Here is a 6,595-nt window from a genome sequence, read left to right as displayed (position 1 = left end):
TGCCATTTGTGTTAGAGATGTGTGTGTGTGTGTGTGTGTGTGTGTGTGTGTGTGTGTGTGTGTGTGTGTGTGTGTGTGTGTGTGTGTGTGTGCCAACTACGAGTCTGCTGGGCAGCCGGGTCAACAGACAGACCAGTCACCATAGCAACAGTGCCACACTTGGGCCCTCTGTGCCAAGTTGTAAATATGAAAGTCATATACAAATATGAAAGTCTGGCTGTCTGGGGGCAGAAAAGTTTCAGAATGACAACATGTTGATACACAGGAGGAGTTAGTCTCATGTATCATTAACCTCATGTTTTCCCCCAGTGGGCTATTTGTAATATACTTTTATGTGAACCACCTAATAGCAGAATTGCTATCTAGCTAGGAGTATTAAACACTTACCGTACCACTGCAACATTTAGTTGGGTTAAAGGAGCACGTACACTATAACTGGTGCACAGGAAATGGACAGCAATCTCACCTACCTCTCTGCTAGTTTTCCCCGAAAAGAAGCCAACACGCACTTACTATTTAAAATGTCAAAAGGAAACTCGCTTGTGGTTTCTCTTCACTTTATAATACAGGGAGATGGTCTCAGCTGCTGTTCAAATGTTGTGGTTTGTACAGCTATTCTTCAGTCACTGTTCAAACTCTGGAGCGCTATTGTAAGCATTCCTCTTCAGGCCTGTTACCAACCAGTAATCAAGCTACAGGCTAGCCGTGACTACCAGCTGCAAATTTTGTTACTGATAGCAATGCGAATTCCAATTCATATCAGCAAATCTGTTACACATTATTTCCAAAATGTTCCCAGGTTTTGTGTTGGGAACACTTATTTTAAACCAAACATCTGTAAATTAAAGCTGCACTTCACTATCACATCAGTATATTAATATCAACAATAGATCAAATGACTATTTGTAGTCTAGAAGAATCATCTGGAGTGGCAAACTCACAAATCATCTGCTCTGCAGCTCCCCTCAGCGCCACAGAACATCAGTTTCACCTCGCTGTTTGTTTTTTTTGTCAGCCCACAACTTTCATTCTGACTGCTCTCATCAACCTAGTTCCAGCAGTATGTAGTATGTACAATGTGTAATATAGAAGCATGTGTGTTTTCAGGGAAAAAGCTCTAATAAACCCTACTGTACTCTACCTGCCGACCAGCACCAAACAGGAGACACACTAGTTGACTTGAGATAGTGGAGTATTTAGTGAGCCAGATGTTTCCCAAAGACCAAAATAGAGCAAAAATATGAATGAATGTTGGACGTAGATTCATTAGGTAGACAGAGACATAACTCCAAATGAATACTAATGTTGCTCCATGTCTGCTAGATGTTTAAACAAGCAACTGTTTGCTAATTTGCTCATCAACTTTATAAGCTAATTTTACCATATTAATCCCAAACTCACCATATGACTTAATTTCCTATCCACACAAAACCTGATTATAATAATTAATAAGTGTTGTGAGTAATTGTGTGGAATGCAGGCATGTTACATTAATATCTACAGTGGGTGTGGATAAAGTCTATTGAACAATACATTATGCAAATGATGCAAAAAGAGTCAACACATGTTGTTACTATTGCAATTACAGTAGTCAGTTATAGTCATTGTTATATAGACCACCCAAGGGTAGTTGCTCCAGCACAGCTTGTTATGCTGGTTAAATTACTTTGGGGACTAAAGCAATACTACTTTGTGGTCTGTTTAACCATAAACATCTCTCATGTGAATCCATGCTAATGCACATCTTCTTCACAGAGCGGGCTCTATGTCAGTGGGGTCCATGCATTAAACATGGAGAGGCTGAGAGGAGAACATGTTGGAATACCAATAAGTTTGCCACAGAAACTCTGCCAGACCATGTTGCTGTATAAGGCTCCCAAAAGCATGATGGGAAGTGTAAAGTGGCTAAAAGAGAAAATTGCCATCCTGAGCATGTACTGTTAAAGTCACTTGAGACATGTTGTAATTCTACTCTTTGTGTTGTATTTAGATGAGAATGAAAGACAGTATAAAGAGATGCTGGAACAAGATAGATTATGTAGATTCGGTCTCGACAGAGAATGAAGACTTATTGGCAGAATCTGCTTTATTTCTGTTTTAGGATGCATGTTCGATTTTAGGGGGTGAAAGGTCATGGGGAACTGTGTATTCCTGGTGACTGCCTCCAAAAAAGAACTGGAGCAGGCCAGGGTTATGCCTCTAGTGGAACCCAGGGCAAACATCTCCAATACTGGCCAGAATTCCCCCCTAATCCTGTTCCCCATATTTATAAGTTGATTAAACGTCCATTTATTTAAGAATCTGCACCATATTAGCATAAAATCAATAGAAAACTGATTAAAACTTGTGAAAATGCAAAGAAGCTTTTCACACAATGAGTACAGCAGAGGAAAAGTTGCCAACAATGACATGATGAACGTATAATCAATTGGTGATCACCCAGATCATTTATCATTTATGAATTAAATTTGTAATAAAATTTGATTTTCATGAATTAAAAGTAGATTTTGACACATATACATATACATATACAACACTTCAAGATTCTGTAAAAATGCACTTAAAGTTATTAAAGTCTCTTTTAAAGCTCTAAGAACAGAATAAAATGTCACCATCAGATTACTCATGCAGCATAATGTAATCTGTAATATGACAATGAGGAAAATATTTGTGTGGACAAAGCTTTGGAAATGTCATTGTTACCCAATTCTTTAAGTTATGATGCAATTTCATTCACAATACATAGATAAAGCAGGATCAACAGGTAATAAAATACTTTGATTTGTTTATGTAGTATGACCACAAAAATCTGTTATTTTACCACTACCTAATTAGGTTTTATTAGGCTAAGAGTACATTTGGTATCCCTTCATGAATTATTGGCTTGCTATTCTCACTTTTGTCCAGCAGAGGGTGATGTTCGTGCAAAATTACCATTTGAATGTGACCACATGGCTGAATCTCACCACGTGTATTCACATGCATTGTGATTCAGTGTTGATCAATGCTGGGACTTTCCCAAGGTGTGCCATGCCAAGGAAATACAAAGGTAAATACATGGACTGGCAAGGATTAATGAGTTGTTTCCAGTAGAATAATTTTTTTTTTTTTAGTACTGAGTAACTCCTGCTATTACCACCAGGTAATAAAAGGAGTGGCCTGGTTGATTAGGGTAATGTGCATGATTAACATCATTATAGATTAATAATACAAAGAGCTGCTCAGCTGTTATCTTTAACTGACCGGGAAAGTTTCATGCTGGTATATGATTGATGCATTTATGTTTTTTCCCCTAAGTCTTCTAGCAAGTGCAGTAGGCTTCACCGTGACCCCAAAGGGAAAGAGGAAACAATCTGTGTGTGTTTTGTGTGCATGCTCTTCCTTCTAACTCCTGTTTTTTCTTTCTTTTCTTTTTTTTTTTTTTTACCTATGAACAATATTATGAAAAGGAAAAGTGTGAGAGTGAACAAACTAAAATTTAGCTGAGCTGATATGCTGTAAAAATGGGTTATTCCAGAGGAAAAACAGTTAAGATTAGGTCTAGTTTTAAATGTAAATATTAAAGTTAAGATAGAATTAGGGGTCAGAGGTTAAGATAAGAAATAAACTTAAGCTGTTTTATTTGTATTTAGTAGGATTGATTTAATCAATGGGAAATAACTGAGGAATACAGCTGAGTGTATTCATGTGTCTGTGTTCAGACCTTGAGCTCTCTGTCCTGATACCAGGGACAAACTGAGAGACAAACAAACTGGTGTCTGGTATCACTGCAGCACTGGTTTGGATGGAAACCTGACTGGTCATAGCTGCAGTTTCACTTTGCGCAATGCCTTGTGTACTTGAAAGTTGGGGTAATTCTCACTGAACTAATGATACTGCTTTAACTTGAAGTCTGCTTTAAGTCTTTGGATGATAGTGTAGGTGTATGAGCTTTGACACTTCTGAAATGTAATTTTATAGCTAATGTAGTATAAAGGCTTAATCTAATCCTCGCTGAAGAAAATCATGTCTGGCCCCATAATATTTCACGGTGTGCAGGATCATTTGGACAAGTTCGCAATAAAGATCATAATCCTTAAAGTGAGACTATGTAAGGTTTAAAAGACAAACTGTACTCTTAAAAATGAAAAGTTGAATGCATAAGGAATAAATTGCAAGCTTGCTCAATTTAGTACACTTAGAAGTATGAATTTTGTCTACAGGCAAGCATACAATTCAACAAAATGGGAAATAATGGATAATAACAATGAAGATAATGGATGAATTTTACTCTATTTGTGCTACGTTGATGCTACATTTTGGCTTTTACCAGAAGTTATTGGCTTACTTCAAGTGAAATGATCACTTTCACCTGACATCTGTACTGCAAGTACACCGAATCACTGAACCAACAGAAAACACAAGGTAAGTGAAGAAGTCTGAAGCTAATATTTACAGAAAGATTTACTGTAAACAGCCTGCGTTGGTCACGCCTGCATAACCCTGAGTCAGTAAAAATCAGGTTAGTCATCGAAAAACAGACAACACTTGTGTCATATTAAAAGTCATAATTACTCAGAGGCATGTAGCTGACATTTGCACTGTCTAACTGGACACACAAAACAATAACTGCTGGTTACAGAAGTGTGTCAACAACCTGTTGACAGAAACGTCCAGTGGAATAAATACCCAGATTCCTTCCTGCACATGTGGTGTTGTGATTAATGGTTACATACAAAGCTGGCAGGACTTCCTAAAGGAAGAGAGACGGAGAAGGGTTTAAATAGCTCAGCCACATCAAATTGAAACTGAATACAGGAGAGGGAAAAAACAGTCTGAGAATGACACCTATTTCCTGCTCTTTCCTTCCACGTTTCCCATGCTGCTACATGAGGAAAGGTTACAGAGCCTGTCAGGCAAAATTAACGTCAATGTGTCCTTGCATGTAGCTAAATGTCACAAGGGAGCGTATAAGAAAACCGGTTTTTATAATGGCAGATACACTGTGTAGTAGCATGTGATACTGATGTATACTGATGTCATTTCTTTTCTTTTTATTGGAAGCACTGCAGGAATGTAAATGTGAGAAGGAAGAAGGAAGGAGGAGAGAAAAAACATGAATGCTCCTATGTCAGCCCGTCCCACTCCTATTCAGTACAAATGCAGCAGTGCAGAGCTGAGCCTGCATTCCACCGCTGCTGACGACTGATCTGACCCCACACAAACACACACACACACACACAAAGGCGCACTTACATGCTCTCACGTCACACACACACACACACTCCTACCGCACTCACAGAGGCACTGAAACTCATACTGGAGATGCTACCGGCTGCCGACCACTGAGTAAGTCCACTCTCCTTCCTCTGCTCTTTTCTCATTCTCTTTCTTCTTTTATTTCTTTCTCTATCCTTCTTTGGTGTGATTGCCATTCTATGACCTGTCTGAGTTCATTTATCTCTCACACTCTCCTCTGTCACTGGGAAACGGCCGGTGTTTTTCTCAGACGGGAGAGACTTTTCAAACTTTTCTCTCAGTATGCGACGCACACACCTTTCTCTGCTCTCCTCTCCTCTGCCTGCCTTTCTTGTTTCTTTCTTCTCTTTTCTCTGCATGTTAGCGGAGGCAGAAGCAAATCCCGGACCTATTTGCATGTTGGAGCAGAGCCAGAGTTGGATGCTTTGTCTACATATGTGAATAACAGAGTTGAGTGTGTGGATGTTGATCGGCTGTATGCTTAATTTAGTTGTCCTTGTTGTGTATGCGTCGCTTGTTCTTCTCTGTGATAAGTTTGGCGTGTTTATGGCTTGATTTAAATAATTCTTCTAAGTTCCAATGCGTACAGTTAATTATAGGAGCTGTGATGCAGGTATAAGTGATTCCTGTATGGAAAACTTGAGTGATTTGCCACACAGACAGGCTGTTTGGTTGTAAATCTTCAAGTCAAGCCCAGTTTGAATTGTTCTTAAACACAGCTAATCTCAGAGGGCTTCAATTAATGAAAGCGCCCTTCACTCAATAGACACTCACTGAGATATTCACTAGTACTGAAAGAGAGTCTCAGTGTGGCATTCAATGGGACAAACAGTCAGATTAATGAATGGATGCTGGTGCTTAGATTTAACGAGGAAGCTAATTATTCATAATTATAATGAATTCATCGAAACAACAACAGTCGAATGACTATGAGGTCTTAAAAGAAGCTTTAAAAGTTGGGTTTAAAGTTTTGCCTCGTGGAGGAGTGGATTAAGGATTGAGAACCTGGTTGCTACAGATTTACCTGATTATGTGTGAAGGGATTAATTCACTGCAAGTATCCTGGTAATTTGGATTTAAAGTAAGTTCTTTGCCTCTTTAAAGGAATATTTCAACTAGCTGACATGGCTGCTAGCTGTAGCTTCATATCCAGACACCAGACACTTTAACTCACTGCAAGAATGCAAATAAGAGTAAAATCTAGCTATTCCACTCAGTAGAGAACCGGCACAGTGTGAAGTTTTGTAGCTTTGCATGTGGTATTTAAATTCAACGTCGCTTTGAATATTTTCAATTGATTTAGTCCTGCATCAGCTTTTAAAGGCAGAACATAATAGTCACAATACAATGTGCAATT

At 38.7% G+C, this 6,595-nt stretch overlaps 1 protein-coding gene across 2 annotated transcripts in view; it reads left to right on the top strand.

The window, feature by feature from the left end:
• Window positions 1-6,595, top strand: part of zgc:92242 (uncharacterized protein LOC436899 homolog) — a 14,304-nt gene continuing 7,709 nt past the window's right edge. Inside the window, exons 1-3 of one of the 2 annotated variants that reach the window (XM_062426289.1) lie at window positions 1-3,049; window positions 4,313-4,404; window positions 5,044-5,328. The gene's annotated coding sequence lies outside the window, so the exon portion shown is untranslated. Of the gene's footprint in view, window positions 3,050-4,312; window positions 4,405-5,043; window positions 5,329-6,595 lie in introns of those variants that run through there. The other variant, XM_062426290.1, reaches the window with a different exon arrangement.

This window comes from Scomber scombrus, chromosome 9 (genome assembly GCF_963691925.1).
Source record: "Scomber scombrus chromosome 9, fScoSco1.1, whole genome shotgun sequence".
NCBI classification, from domain to species: Eukaryota; Metazoa; Chordata; class Actinopteri; order Scombriformes; family Scombridae; genus Scomber; species Scomber scombrus.
This window is presented reverse-complemented; position numbering and strand designations above follow the sequence as displayed.